This window comes from Ambystoma mexicanum, chromosome 10 (assembly GCF_040938575.1).
Source record: "Ambystoma mexicanum isolate Mex_15411 chromosome 10, UKY_AmexF1_1, whole genome shotgun sequence".
Classification (NCBI taxonomy): Eukaryota; Metazoa; Chordata; class Amphibia; order Caudata; family Ambystomatidae; genus Ambystoma; species Ambystoma mexicanum.
Genome location: NC_090932.1, coordinates 1,422,743,209 through 1,422,758,514, shown reverse-complemented (window position 1 = coordinate 1,422,758,514; position 15,306 = coordinate 1,422,743,209). Strand labels below are relative to the sequence as shown.

At 42.8% G+C, this 15,306-nt stretch overlaps 1 protein-coding gene across 18 annotated transcripts in view; it reads right to left on the bottom strand.

Moving 5' to 3' along the window:
• CMKLR1 (chemerin chemokine-like receptor 1) overlaps positions 1–15,306 on the bottom strand; it is a 669,482-nt gene that overhangs the window by 19,901 nt on the left and 634,275 nt on the right. For 8 of the 18 annotated variants that reach the window (XM_069619467.1, XM_069619469.1, XM_069619475.1 and 5 more), the window contains one exon: positions 9,278–9,334. The exons of 5 other annotated variants lie outside the window; for them this stretch is intronic. The gene's annotated coding sequence lies outside the window, so the exon portion shown is untranslated. The remainder of the gene's footprint in view (positions 1–9,277; positions 9,335–15,306) is intronic. 5 more of the 18 variants (XM_069619468.1, XM_069619472.1, XM_069619480.1 and 2 more) reach the window with 1 other exon arrangement.

The window sequence follows — 15,306 nt, the reverse complement described above, 5'->3', positions numbered from 1 at the left end:
CACCACCCCACAGACTAGGACTGGGCTCTCACCATGTGAGGTGGTAATGGGTAGGCCAGCTAACATTTGGAATCTTCCGAAACCTAGGGCATTGAGGGATATTGAGCATGTACTTCTTTCTGAATATTGTGAATGGTTAGCTCAAAATCTGTATTTGATTCATCAACAGGTGCGAGAAGCCCTCCCAGCTAAATACGAGGGGCCAGGTCACAGCATTTGACCTGGCGACTGGGTGCTTACTAAATCGTTTGAGGGAGCATCCTGTCTCACACCAAGGTGGAGAGGGCCCCACCAGGTCTTCCTGGCCACACAGACGGTGGTATGAGTAACTGGGAGAAAACACTGGATACATGTGTCGCATTTCAAGAGGATACCTTTCCCTTTGCCACACGACGATAAGGAGAAACTTACTTGCTCTGCTCCCAGTGATCATTCAGCATTCAGCATTGAGCAGTACTGAGAGTGCTTTGGAGACACTCCCTGACACTCCCTGAGGCCGCAGGGCCTGGGGAAACAGCTGCTTCATCTCCACACTCTCCTGCAGATCCTTTTGCATCCTTGTTAGGTTCTGCTGCGAATTCATCAACTTCCATCAGGAAACAACAACGTGCTGTTCGCAGATCAACCTGTACCAGGAGTCACAAGGTACAATCTGCGTCCACGGAGCTAGACTTACTGCACGGTTCGGCTGTGCCCACAAGGAAAATAATCACAGGGATTGTCCTTCGCCCCATCTTTTGCATCTGAAGGAAAGTAGTAGGCTGGGGATAGGGAAAGACTAAGAAAACATGTGATCAGGAGATCACCAGCAAACGGACTACAGAGTTTTCTTTTCAAAGGAACAATGCCTGTTATCAACCCTACTCATACGAACAAACAAGTGACTGTGTGGCCAACAATGGCAATGGACGATGAAATACATGGTCTTTTAAAACGTATTGTTTTCTTGTACTCATGTTAACCGGTTTCACAATAGTTGTTGCCTTAGGATTTTGGTATATGGAAGAAGTACATCCGCTTGAAACATTCTTGCCTACTGCAAATGTTCCTACTGTATCTACACATTTCGTGCACCTGCACACTCTATCTCCTAGAGACTCTCAACATAGACAGAGCTATCATAACAATACATTACTGCTTATAATGAACGCAACTCATGCCATTTTGAATAGGACAAATTGTTGGATCTGCTGCCATTTACCGCAACATGGGGAAAAAGGGTAGGGCTGGTACATTCACCCTTTGACTTTAACTACTGCTTGTTATGCTTCTCTACGGGCACTATTGTTCGGCCGATGGAATGATAGCATCTCAGGGAACTTTGATGGGATGAATTTGAACAAATTTGAAAGGCGAGTCCTAACGCCTCTGGGATGCTCACTCTTTGCAAATAGGAGCAAGCTTAATGTTGCTTCTATTAGGCCTACTAATAGATTGTCCCAACCTTTTCAATCTTTGATTTCTTTTAATATGGCTCCTATAGGCAATAGGGATGCCACGCCACCTTCTTACACTGTTAACCATAGCCCCAACTCAGTTTCTTTCTGCATACAGAGGAATGGTACACAGTCAATGGGTGATTTCAAGGGTTGCACTAGTGTTTCAAACTTGACCCGTGAGGACAGACCTTTGTATGTAGGCGAACTTGTCTACTTCGTTTGCGGTAATTAAGTTTATCCATGGCTACCTAGAGATTGGCAGGGAATTTGTTATTTGGGAATTCTGCTACCTGGGGTATATGTAGCCAGTACCACTGAAATCTCTAGGGCTCGTCCTAGGCGGGACGAGAATGGCGATACTTTGTCACAAGTTCTGGGCGATGTAGCAAAATCCTTTCTACCTTTTTGGGGGCAGATTATGAATTCCAAGGATATCAGGAGACTAGCAAGAGTACTGGAGAAAACCATCAACCGGACCACTGACATACTCTATAACATGACTCTAGAGCAAAAGGCAATTAGATTAGTGGTGCTACAAAACCGGATGGTATTAGACGTCATCTTGCCTGAACGTGGTGGAGTATGCAAATTAGTGGGGTCCGCTTGCTGCGTTTTCGTTCCAGATTCCTCCCCAACCATCTTTAAGGCAATACAAAATATGCATGTCCTAAGTTCAGAAGTGCATGTTCCCGAGGGAAATTGGGATCTTAATGCTTGGTTCTGGGACTTCCTACGATCTTGGGGATAGAAGCTTCTCTCTGTGTTATTGATAATTCTGGGTATTCTATTGTTTTGCTGTTGCTGTATACAATGCCTTCCTGCCATATGTTCAATGTTAGGGGGATGTTGTGCACAGACTATGTGAACTTTAGGGCCAAAGGGACACACACCGGAAAGAATGACCAACAAATTTATGATGAAGGAAATTTCCACCGCAGATCTTATGGCAATTGATGTATCTGATGAATGTGATTCAGGATGTATGGACATTGAGACGTGGAGTTACTCGTAAAGCGACTAGTTTTTAGTTTAGCACTTGGCTTAGGCCAAAAGGAGGGTTTGTTAAACGGAAATCATACTATGCCTCCTTTTGATTTATATTGGCCTAAGCCTAGTTGCTCCATGGGGAAAACCGCGTTGCAAAGTTCTGAATTAGAATTGACTTCAAGCGCCATCTTGGAAAAACTCCTCCATCTTGGTTTTAACTTCTGCTCACTCTTCAGTAATGATATGTTTTCAGCTGTTAGAGCAGAATCGACCTTTGAGCCTATGTCAAAACTAGGGCTGGCAGAGCAGACTATTTGGCCTGTGCAAACAAGACCTTGTAGTAAGAACAAACTCTCATTCAAAGTGTTATCTATGTCTACAAAACTCATCCTCCCACAAACAGTGTTATACAATGAATGTGAACTAATGCTGCATGTTTTTGAAGGAATCCTGTGTACATTTCTGGAAATAGAATTACTTTAGAAAGCTAAAGATCCACACAGCTGACGGCAACAAAGTTTGTCAGTATGTTTAAGGAACCTCGGAGCTAAAGTGAACTCCAATTTAAAGTGTTTTCTGTATCAATAGCTTCAGCCATATTCAAACATAAGAACTCAATGTTAGACAAACTAGAACTGTGTACCTTAACAATAAGCTATTGAATGTGTTTCTTGAAACTAGGATCAGCCTAAACTGGATAACCAACATGACCAGATAGAACAGAGTTGTAACCATTGTATTTTGAAGACTGGAAAACACTTGAAGTATGTAAAGGCAATATTGTTGTATTTGCCATGTGAACTGGACACAAACCCAAATTTGTAATCTATTAGTTTGGAGATGGGCTGAGCTATGACCAGGACTGTGTATAAATACTGCATGTTTTATGATGACCAGCACTCACTCCCCTCACAGTGTTTCTGGTACGCAATGCGAGGTGCTGTGAACCAGATAGCTATCTGCTTTGATATTTGAATCTGTACAGAATAAATCTTTGACTTCGTGACTGGCGGATCTAATTTTTTGTGGTACCAAGCCTCGATATTTGCTTGATTTTACAATGCGGCCTTGTGATGTGGTTGTCATTCCACTGGACATCATTGCGGTAATGGTAACTCCGTCCAGCAGAATTAAAGCCGTCTTTACCACTGAAATTGTAATGATGCCCACTGTAAGCACTCAGCAGTACTCCCAACATGGCCACCGAATGCAGAACACTGTTTACCAGTTTCCGCATCGTATGCATCATGCTCTATAAAGCTGACATGCCCCCGCGGCTCTGCGCGTCTTAACTCTACCGCTTGCAGTGGCTAGACGTGTGCTGCCGTAGTTCGCTATTGCTAACTCCTTTGATTCCTGGCTCCTGGTCCCCTAAAATTCCTCCTCTTTCATTCCTCCCCTTTTTGTCCTCTTTTGCATCCCGGATCTCTGTGTACTCGTTTCCCTCTTCGCTGTTTCCTGGACTTCCCTGGACATTCTGAACGCTCCAGGAGATGGGACGCTGAACGCACGGTGGAACCCGAGGACATACGCACAGGGTTATACAAGACCCGAACTGTGCAAAAGAAGACTCCATCGAAGAACTCCAATAAACAACACAGACAGGTGAGAAGGGAGGAAACCTGTGACAGACATACAGATGTCTTTGGGGTTGGCAAGGACTTTTATTAACCAAAGTAAAGGGGGGGTGGAGAAAATCGTATCTCGCCCCAACTCTAAGAGGGGTTTCCCTGACTCAACAAAAGTAAATGGTGTCCATTTCAGAATGGCCAAAGTAAAGTTATCCGTTCTGTGTCCAAATCTTAACCTGACCGTTACATGCAAAACTCAATATAAAGTGAAAAGGGAAATGTCTCTGAGCTGGCCATTTGCAGCTCTTTTCCAAAGTTCCAATATAAAGTTACAAAGAAAGGTGCCAAAAGCAAACAAAGTTCCCCAACTCTCAGGGAGAGGCCCCCTTTCCCCGAGTTTCTTTAAGTATTATAAAATTCTGACTCTCAATGGGTATGGATCTTCCCTACACCTTTCCCAGAATTCTACCACTCACAATCTCAAGGGGTTTGACTCTTCCCTTGAGCCTTCCCAGTTTTCCGCTAGGTCAAGAAGCATGGCCACTTCTCTTAGTGTCTTGATAGCCCCAGGCTTGGTCAAACTATGTCCCAATTTCAGGGGTATTGACTCTCTCCAACTACATTCTACACACTCTAGAACATTCAACAAGCATGAGAGTGAGTGTGGCAGTCTGGCACACTCTCCTATTTTGCTTTCAATGATTTGTATCAATACAATTGGGTGTGGGTCCCAGACTTGTAATCCTTATACATGGTACACTCTCCTGCTAGGGCTTTCTCAACTTGGTTAAATGCATTTAGGAGCGGTTTCTAGACTCACAATCATTATGCCTGGTATGCTCTCCTGACAGGGCGTTCTTTCAATTAAGAAACTGCTCTTCTTTCTCAATGTTAAATAGTTCCAATATGTGGTATTGGCTTCTTTCATACATTAGGTCCTCGACCCGTTCTCATCTGGCTTTGTTTCTCTCAACAAGTGCCTCAGTGTCTCAGCACCCCTGTTCGGACTAACAAAGTTCATACAATTCCATTCTAATTGAAACACTTGTGTGTAGGCACGTTATAAATGCCATGTCATAACGGCATGCGATACATGCCACGAAGTGCCCCGCTGTCCCATCTTCCCACTATTGGCTTACCGGTTTCACTCAAAAGCTTTAGACTCCTTCACAGTCTTCAGTTTTCCCAGCGGCTCACACCCCTGCCTGACAGGCATCTTATCAGCTCTCTCAGTTCTGGTGATGCCTCGGACTTGCCTCTAAAGCTTTGTCTGCTCACGGCAGCCACATGGCGAACCTCCTGCTTCTGAGCGTCCTCTAACTGCGCCTCCAGGAGCTTCCTCGATCCACGCTGCAGCTTTCTTCCATCGGATTTCCCAATTTGCATTGGGAGTAGTGAGACTCCATCTTTCCCGATGCTGTGTTTTTGAATGTCCTGGCATCTATTGAATTCTCCCTACAACTAGAGAGCGTCTCTTGCTTTTCAGCCTCAGCAATCTTCATTGATCTAGTCCTCCTCCTTGTCTATGACAGAACGTTGCTATAAGTCCTGACTGGATGTTCTTGACTAACAATACAATATGCCATGATGGATTGGGGAGTTGCAGGGGTGTTGTCAGGCTCTAAAGGGATAGGGGCCACTTTACTCCCACAAGGGTTGTCTCCCCCTATGTTGTCCTCCATCAGGGAGCCACCCCCAGGGTCAGGATCAGGTTGCTTATGCCTTTCTCTGACCAAATGAGAGTCTTTCGCTTGGGAGGCAGTAATGACATTGCTAGATTCATCACGCCACTGTGTTTAAAACAGTGTTTATGATCTCTGAAAGTACACATCTTTGGAATATGCAACAATATTGCAATAATAACCTCTTTCAGATTGGTAACCACACACACCTCCCCACCTACCCTCCCCCATCATAAACCACGGTCTCAAACTCTGTGTGTTTCATCTCAACCTCTGTCTGCCCCACCTCAGACTCTGTCACACACTTCTGTCTGACTGCCTCAACCTCTGATATGGAGACTGAGGAACAGTCCAGCTCCCCATCTTCACAACCCTCAGCACTGCCTTTAAATAAAAGGGCATTTTGCCTAGGGCCTCCACTTTCAAAACACAAATATGCCTAAAATGCCAAATGTGCATAAGGTGTCAATATGCAAAACATAAAATAAGTGACAAAGACTGAGAAAGAGACTTACATGATGGGAAAGGATTCTCAAACAACCCACAAAAAAGTAAGCAAGTTCACTGAGAAAAGCACTGGAAGGCATCTTGTGTTCACTAACAAAGGTTTCTCTGCAAACATGGGAAGCATGTTTTTCTTAATGTTTTGAGGTGACACAAATGGAAAGGGCAACATGGGAAATCCGAAAAGGAACTTTTTTAAATGTAATTTTTCAAGAGAGTACGGGGTAAAATGGGAAGATTAGAGAAGAACCCTAATGACCACACACGAATAGACAAAAAAAGATAACCCAGGGATCAAGAACAAACAAAAACATCAAAATAACAATCCAGCTGCTCCAAAAATCTTCTACCCCCGACCCCTATAACCTGTAAAAAGCTCTCCAGTGGTCCCTCCAAACCACATAACTGAGAGACTTTCCTAGCTACTCCTAATTCTACAGCCAAACAAACCCACTGTGAAGAAAGAATCAAGCTGGGCTCCTTAAAGGTTCTTAAACCTGTTTTAGACTGGAGCTGGGTCTCTGGCTATTGAAAATCCCCTCTTAAATCTCTGGACTTTCAATTGGGGAGCAAGTGGCAAATCCTACCTCAAGCCATGCAGTGGGATTCAATGCTTTGGGAAACACATGGGAATTCCACCGGGCACATCAAAACAGCTCAGAAAATCTGGGCTTTCTGGGCACATTTTGAGAAGCTCAGGCCCCCCTAGCTGTGATCATGTGTGATTACGGACAGCAACATTTTATAAAAAACACACACATTTCTTTTAGTACAATCCCAGAAGTCCAAATAAACCACTGTGTATCTACTAGCTTTGCTAGTTGTCGCCACTGTATGCCTTCCGTTTACAAAACGTGTTTTCCAGAATGTATACAAATGCAACATGCTTACTACGAGAGTTTTGTACATTTAGGGATAATGCATAGGCTACTGTAATTAATAGGTTTCTAAACAACAAATTGGTTCACTGAGGGAATACTCAGCAGGTTTTGAATTTTTTTTAGAAGTTTCCACTTTTATTTCCCTATCAATATGGACCAAAGCAGTGCCTTCTGAAGAATATTCAGCAATCTCTAAAATGAAGGCGGTTGCCTGTTAGCGCTTGATGAGATGAGCGCAGCTACTCACATCTACTCAATCCCCATCACAATTGTGCATGGTCTGGCACATTCATTTGTAGCTCATTGAAGAGGGCAACCACTGTGAATGTGTGTGTTTCTTCTTGTCTAACCCACTTTTGCTGACCTACACGTTCACCAAAATCACTTTTACCAATTTATTTCCATTTTTCTTTTGCTGCAAAATGTTGAGTTGTAAGTTGGGATATGGTATATATGTGGGTGGTGGTGTAAGGGAGAGTGTCGGTGGTCTCCCCCACAATTTGCATTAACAAAAATTAGGAAAATTAGTAAAACAAATTCGGTGAAAGTGTAGTTTGACAAAAAAAAAAGTAAGCAATCGTTCATAGAACCTCGATTCTTCCTCTGGATCCAATGCTGTCTTCAGGTACCTCTCATAAAAAACTACAATTTGAAAATGGATGAGGTGCCAATAAACAATGTTTGTGGGCATCAGATATAGAACAGAACTACACAGAATATTTATTTTGGACCCATACACATTATGTTTTCTTGTTTAACGACCTAAGAAAACCAGCCCTCTGCATAAATACATACACTGGCCATTTCGGAAAAGACAAAGAGTACATTTCCTGTAATTTGGAGACATTATAAACCACACAAACATAAGGCGTGCATTCGGTTACCATCCTGTATCAAATGTTGATTCCGTTTTCTGTGATCTTAAAGGGTTTATGAGAAAGGAGTACAGTGGACTGATTTCTTTATTTTATTTTTGTTTTGAAGTTTTTGTAGCATGCCAAATGTAGGTACTTTGAGGCAGGAAGTTATATTTCATAATCAAAAATAATGAAAGTATAAGAAGCTTTTTCAAAGAAACAGAGAAGTAGAACACAAATACAATAGGTATCTAGCATGAGATATGTCAGTGTTTCAGCTATTACTTGGCAACTTTAAATACCAGAAAGATGGGCCATTATGCATTTAGTGTGTACATATGATCTTTGGGGGATGGAAATGTTGATTGACCCAATATCTACAGCTACACAAAAATGTATCCCAGGTGATCCAAAGCACTGACACCAAAACTGAATATCATTTTGATGATTTCTGAATCTGTGATCAGGTTTCAGGTTACTTGAGAAGAATGGATGGGTGACTAGAACAACATGGTGCATTTCTACCCCAGGAAATGGTATTCTTTGTGACTATCATCTGTCCTCTAGGGAACTACAGTAAGAGTTGTAGTTGTTTCTATCCTGTGTTAAGGTGCAGCATTCGCCCACACCTGAAATGGGATGCGGAAGACCAAGAGATGAGGTGCCTGGCATCCTGGTGACTAATGTTCTCCTTACAGGCATGCTTAACAAGACTGGCCTTGGACCGATGTGACTAATGTTCTCCTTACAGGCATGCTTACCAAGACTGGCCTTGGACCGATGTGACTAATGTTCTCCTTACAGGCATGCTTACCAAGACTGGCCTTGGACCGATGTGACTAATGTTCTCCTTACAGGCATGCTTAACAAGACTGGCCTTGGACCGATGTGACTAATGTTCTCCTTACAGGCATGCTTAACAAGACTGGCCTTGGACCGAATGTGGGGACTCCTTGTTCATTTTGTCTTTTCCTCCTGGTTCTTTTGAACATCTTGTATTTGCCTCAGGAGAAATTAGCAGTTTACAGTGAAGATTGGTGTATATATGTATATATATATATATATATATATATATATATGTGAAATATGAGTTAAATATGAGTTTTGTTTTCGTGCATTGATAATACTTTTTCCGTGCACCTGTTTTGCTCTTATCGCAATCAAATTTAAGTAGTAACAAAAAGAAAAAACTCAAGGAAGATAATCGGGACACAATGTGAGAACTATCACAAAATGATAGAGACATCTTTATATTAGTGAAATGCAGAATTATGTATAGATTCTTGCAGACAATATGTCTTGCTGAATTTTCATTACAGGTCGGCAAATGCAATGCACACAGCTGGAAGAACCCACCTTTGTCCTCTCAGAGCAGTGGATGGAGCTTCTGTTATCACCTACGTGAGGACCCTGCTGGAAGGGAAGACATCCACATTATTGAGACATGGGAGTCCAGTTAGCATGCCGGAAGAGAACAAGTTGACTTTCAAAGAGTAGATAAGGACTACATGGCATTTGCACAGATGATGCCGAGCCCATTTCTGCTAGAATAGCCACACGCGTGTCCCCCTGTGAGCATTCTTTGTCTGCTTCATTTTAGGATGATATAGGGGTTAATACATCCTTAAGTCAAACACAAAAGAGGTTGTGCTACTAGGAGACATGTGCATGTAGCTTTCTATAGTATCCAGGGTATCAGGTGAGTCAGGAAGGAAGCAGGAATAACGAAGAACCCAGGTAAGTACAACAGGAAAGTACATCAATAGTTATAGGTTTATAGGTTACAGCAAAAGTGGTTAGGCAGGAGAGCAATGGGTTAGCTTCCACCTGGTATAAACTGCCATCCTGAAGTCCCCTCCATCTGTCACTCCTAGAATGTTCTATTACACATTCTACAAGCATGGGGAAGGCAATCAGGATACTACACTACTCCCCTCCTTAAAACATAAAAAGGAAAAGCCTAGCACTCACTCAGAATCAACCCAAAAGCAATCATTACTAGATTTGTAACCAACACAATAAAAGCATACACTCCTTTTATGGTGGACTGCCACGCCCCATGCACAAACCTGCCCTTCAGATGGTAAACATCTTCACACTTGCAAGACTAGTCACCTTTTATCCTGGTCTGCCACACCCATATCTCTGGCCTGCCACACCCAAGCAGATTCTTCAAGCATCTACCTTTTTCTCTAACTGCCCGCAATCTTGGCCTTCATCTTCATACTAATATTTCTTTCGCTCATCATATTTTGATCACATCTCGTTCCTGTCATTTCCATCTTTTTGTTATTCTGAAAGTTAGACCTCTTCCCACTTTCAGTGCCACTAAGCTTCTAATCTCTTCTTTGATCTTTTCCCGATTATTCTACTGGTCTGAACTCCTCTTTGGTCTTCCCATCTCTTGTCTAGCTCCTCTTAAATCTATATTCAATTCCTCTATTGGTCTTCTGTATTCCTTACATGTTTGCGACTCTATTTCTACCTCTTGGGCCTCTCTTCAATGGCTACCCTTTCATTCTCAACTTTAATTTAATTTTCTCTGCATAGTATTTAAATCCCTTTATGGACTTGCCCCTATTTATCTTACCTCGCTTGATTCCTTCTACGTCCCTTCTCGTACTCTTCGCTCACAAACCCACTTTCTTTTAACTGTACCTCGTCCACCACGTGCTTCCTCTCGTTTCTGTTCTTTTTCTTTATTGCCTCCTCTCTACTGGCATGCTCTTACTTTCTCTGTGCAGTCTATTCACTCTTATTCTACTTTCTGTGCTGCTCTACAAATGTTCTTACTTCAATCTTAGTTCTACTCATTGTAAATTATATTATTTTTTATTGTTTTCACTTGCTAATTTTAATTGTACTGTAAATTGGTTTTGTACAGCGCCTTGGCATGAGACGCTATATAAATACCAAATATATACGAAAAATATGAAATGCAAATTAACTAGCCAAATACCAAACATCACCCTTCAGAACAAATAAAAGATTGAAATGGAGACAAAAGCGACTCACACCACAAAGATCACATTAAACAAACAGCAAAGAAGCAGTATGTTGCATGACACACAAACACAAGTTAATTGCTCCTGTGTTTATGTGTAAGTTGTGAACACATTTAATGTAACATATTGTACAATATTGCATGCATGTGATCCAAGAGCTAGCTTTTTACGTGCACAACATTCTTGAATTTCATTTATTTAAATTGCATTTAATTCAGTTATTTAAATTGCATTTAATTCAGTTATAGTGCTTTAATACTCCAATACTCTCTTCCTGTACATAAGAACTCCTGCACCATTATTGCCTAAATACTCCACTGCTTATGCAACAACAAAACTCCTGCACGTTAATGCCTTAAATACAAATACTTACTTTCTGTACGGTGCTTAAATGCTCTAAGACACTAATTACAGCGTGCATGAAACCCCTGCATAAACAAGGCCTTGATGCATCAAAATGTCAATGGCATTAATGGCTCAATTACCATAAATCTACAGATCATGCAGAACAAACCGTGTAGTATGCTCATGACGCAAGCATGAATAACCGCTACCTAAAAGGCAGCAAACATCAAATACACCCAATCACACGTTCAATACATGAACACACACCGCTATGGTGGGTCACAACGTCACAACATGTAGATACAGTGTCTCCAATAAATATTCCTTGAAAGAAGTGGAACTGCAAGAATATGTCCACAGTCTCTTGAAAATCAAAACAAATGTTAAAACCTATTAGGTACATGTTGATACACTAGGATTATGTTGTTGTAATCTCAAACTTTGCATAAAGAGTGAGAAGCGAAGTCTTTAGGCACAGGAAGAGGGTGAGTATTGGAGTATTTAAGTATTACATTTGAAACTTCCTAACACGTTTCTGCCTGTTTAGCTGCAAACTAAGCCTTATCGGTCTAATTAAGTGTGTGCCTTACTACCCTAATAATCTAGTAACATCTTTATTTCCTCATGGCCTTCACCGAGGTAAAATGACCCTTGTTTCTCCTTTGGAGGGCATGTGGCATCATTTAAGCTTGTTCCCCAACAATCCAGCCTTATCCTGAAAGTTTACTTATCTTTGATGATGACCTTCAACCATCATAATCTGAATTAATCTTTGTCAAACCTAATTTACTGAACTGGAAATAAAATCCATACATAAAGATGGGTAAGGGAAGTAAAATGTAGTTTTAAAATAGGACACCAATTAAAAGAGAAGGCTAAAAAGGGGGTAAACTAAGGCAGGATATGATGGTAGAAGCAAATTTGTAAAAAAAAATAATTAAACATAAATACAAATTTCGTTTTTAGGGAGTTTGTCAACAGTTCCAATTTCACAAAATTATACAGAACGAAGCAGGAAGCATCAGAGAAAGCACGTTGACACAAATGCGTGTTTGCTCTGATGTAACATCTGCTTTGGCCACATGGTCGGATCACCACACCATCACCTTCAACATCCCCACCACTACATCCACCTCCCACTCCCCTATACCCTTACCTCCAGCCCTCACAAGGAGTGTCCGTCAATTGACCAAAGAAAGACTCTTCCCCTTCTTACAGGGACCTGCCTTTAGAGCCCCATTTCCTAACGACCCAGAAACCCTGGCCAAAAACTACGAGACTGCCATCACGGCAGCAATCAATACCATCGCCCCACTTAAACCACGCAAATCTAAACCCACTAGACACGCTAATGCGTGGTTCACCCAAGACCTTCTAAAACTACGCATCGACAAACGAGCAGCACTAGCTCTTTGGCAAACTTCCCGGGATGATAAAGACAAACTCAACTTCAAATCCCTTGCAAATAAGTATAAGAAAGCCATCATTAAAGCCAAAGCTAAATCTTTCGAAGATAGAATCACGGAGGCCAAATCGAACACCAAGGAAATGTTCGCCATATTCAGGGAACTTGAAACCCCCACACCCACCCCCCAAAACTTCACCAAGGATAAAGAATGGTGTGACAACATCCAAACAGCCATGCGCAATAAGATCAGCACCCTCCAAGCCAAAATCGTGAACACTAAACTATCACTTTCCACCCACATTACACCCTCCCCGCCACCACCGCCCCCCTCACCCACAGAGGCCCCACCCACCTTCTCTTTTAAAACCATCCAAGAAAAAGACATGATCAACATCATGAAAAACATAAAACCCTCCAATTGCAAAGGCGACCCCTGTCCTGCCTCCATCATCAAAGACTGTGCAGACACCCTGGCGCCCTTCCTAACAGCCTTCGTCAACGCCTCCTTCACCACAGGGAAAGTCCCCGCTTGCCTCAAGGAAGCATGGGTCCGACCCCTCATAAAGAAACCCACACTTGACCCCACCTCCCCTAATAACTACCGCCCCATCACCACTGTCCCTTTCCTCCTCAAGATCCTAGACAAAACAGCCTACCTGCAGGTCCAGCAATTCCTTGAAGAACAGAACCTCCTTGGACTGAGACTATCCGGCTTTCGCCCCAGACACGGGACAGAGACTGCCCTACTCGACCTTAAAAACCAAATGGACGACGCAAGGGACCAAGGCAAACTTGTCTTGCTCCTTCTTCTGGACCTGTCGGCAGCCTTTGATCTTGTATCCCACGACATCCTCTACCACCACCTCTCCTCCACAGCCAACTTCTCTCAAGAAGCCACCACATGGATCACCTCCTTCCTCCAAGACAGGACCATGCAGGTCTCCTCTGACCTAGCCACGGCATCACCCTCCATCATGCTATGTGGGGTCCCCCAAGGCTCCTGCCTCTCCCCCACCCTCTATAACATCTTCACCCGCCCCCACTTCCTCATCCTTGACGCCATGGGCAGCTCTTATACCAACTACGCCGACGATACACAGATCCTTCTCACCCTGACAGGAGACTATGACACGGACTCTGCCACCCTTAACAACATCTACAACACAATCCAAATGTGGATGGCTATCAATGGCCTCTGCCTTAACTCCGACAAAACTGAGCTCCTACTCGTAGGCTCCCCTGACACCATCAAAAAACTCGACGCACAGTTTAGTCACTTCACTATTGACTCAATCAGGATCCCAGTACTAGACACAGTAAAAACACTAGGCGTCTACTTAGACTCCGACCTATCCATGACCAGACAAGTAAACGCCATTGCCTCCTCTGCTGCTTACCATGCAAAACTCCTTAACGCAATCAGACCTTATCTGTCAAAAGAAACATGCACTAACATAGCCAGGGCCATTACTGGCTCACAGCTTGATTATTGCAATAGTCTCTTCCTAGGGACCTCCAACAAAAACCTTGAAAAGCTCCAAGTAATACAGAACAATGCCCTGCGTGCTGCACAAGGCATTGCCAAGAGAGAGCACATCACCGCTGCCAGAAAAGCATCCCACTGGCTCCCCATAAAGGAAAGGATCTTATTCAAAGCTCTAAGCATCACCCACAAATGCGTCCATCTCGTTGCCCCAATGTACCTTTCCCAGAGGATCCTCCCGGTCTCCTCCGCAAGACCCACCAGGTCACCCTATGCCAGCATGCTCTCAGTACCCAGGGTAAAAAGAGCCAGAGCAGGGGGCTCTAGCTTCCCGTACCTCGCTGCCGTACACTGGAACACCCTCCCTAGCTCCTTGCGCTCTGAACCCTCACTGGCCGCCTTTCGGAAAGCCTTGAAAACGACCCTGTTCACCTAACAAACATATGCCTAGCCTTCATGAATGTTCATGTATGATGCATTACGTGGTATGACACCACCTATATCTGATCACAGGTCACTGCCTCACTGTTAACCCAAGGCACAACCTGTACCCATTGTAACTAAGTTTTCCTTACAAGTAACAGTGCCACAATGCCCCCGGGCTGTCTGCGCGCTAAATAAATGTAATAAATAAATAAATAAATAAATGCTTCTGACAAAATCTAAGAGCCAATTTCAAGAGCAGAAAAAAAGTAAAGAACGTGCATAAAAGGGTAAACCCGGTGTTTTCACTTTACTGTTATTCTCAATTTGATTTTAAATTAGTTTTTCAAGCAGAGTGGAAAAAGGAAGTTTTATTTGCTAAATGCAGGCCTTGAACGATTTCAGTTTTACTCGGGATTTTGCTGATTTAAGCTGCATTGCAAGAACTTATGACATTAAAAGTATATATCTAGACCAGTATTTGAACGCCAAAATCCTAGTGCATACAAATAAAAAAAAGATGAGAGAGTACAATCGATATACCGAGGATCATTGTGTTATCCGGAACGGCCCGAATGGTATTGAAAACTGAATCTGCAAAATCTGTCTGTGCAATCACTAGCAAGGACAATCCTAAGAGTAGCAAGGGACATTCCCACAACCCACTCAAAGAAGGGAATAGTGGGATGTTTGTAGATGGAACAACTGCTTGTTATAGATG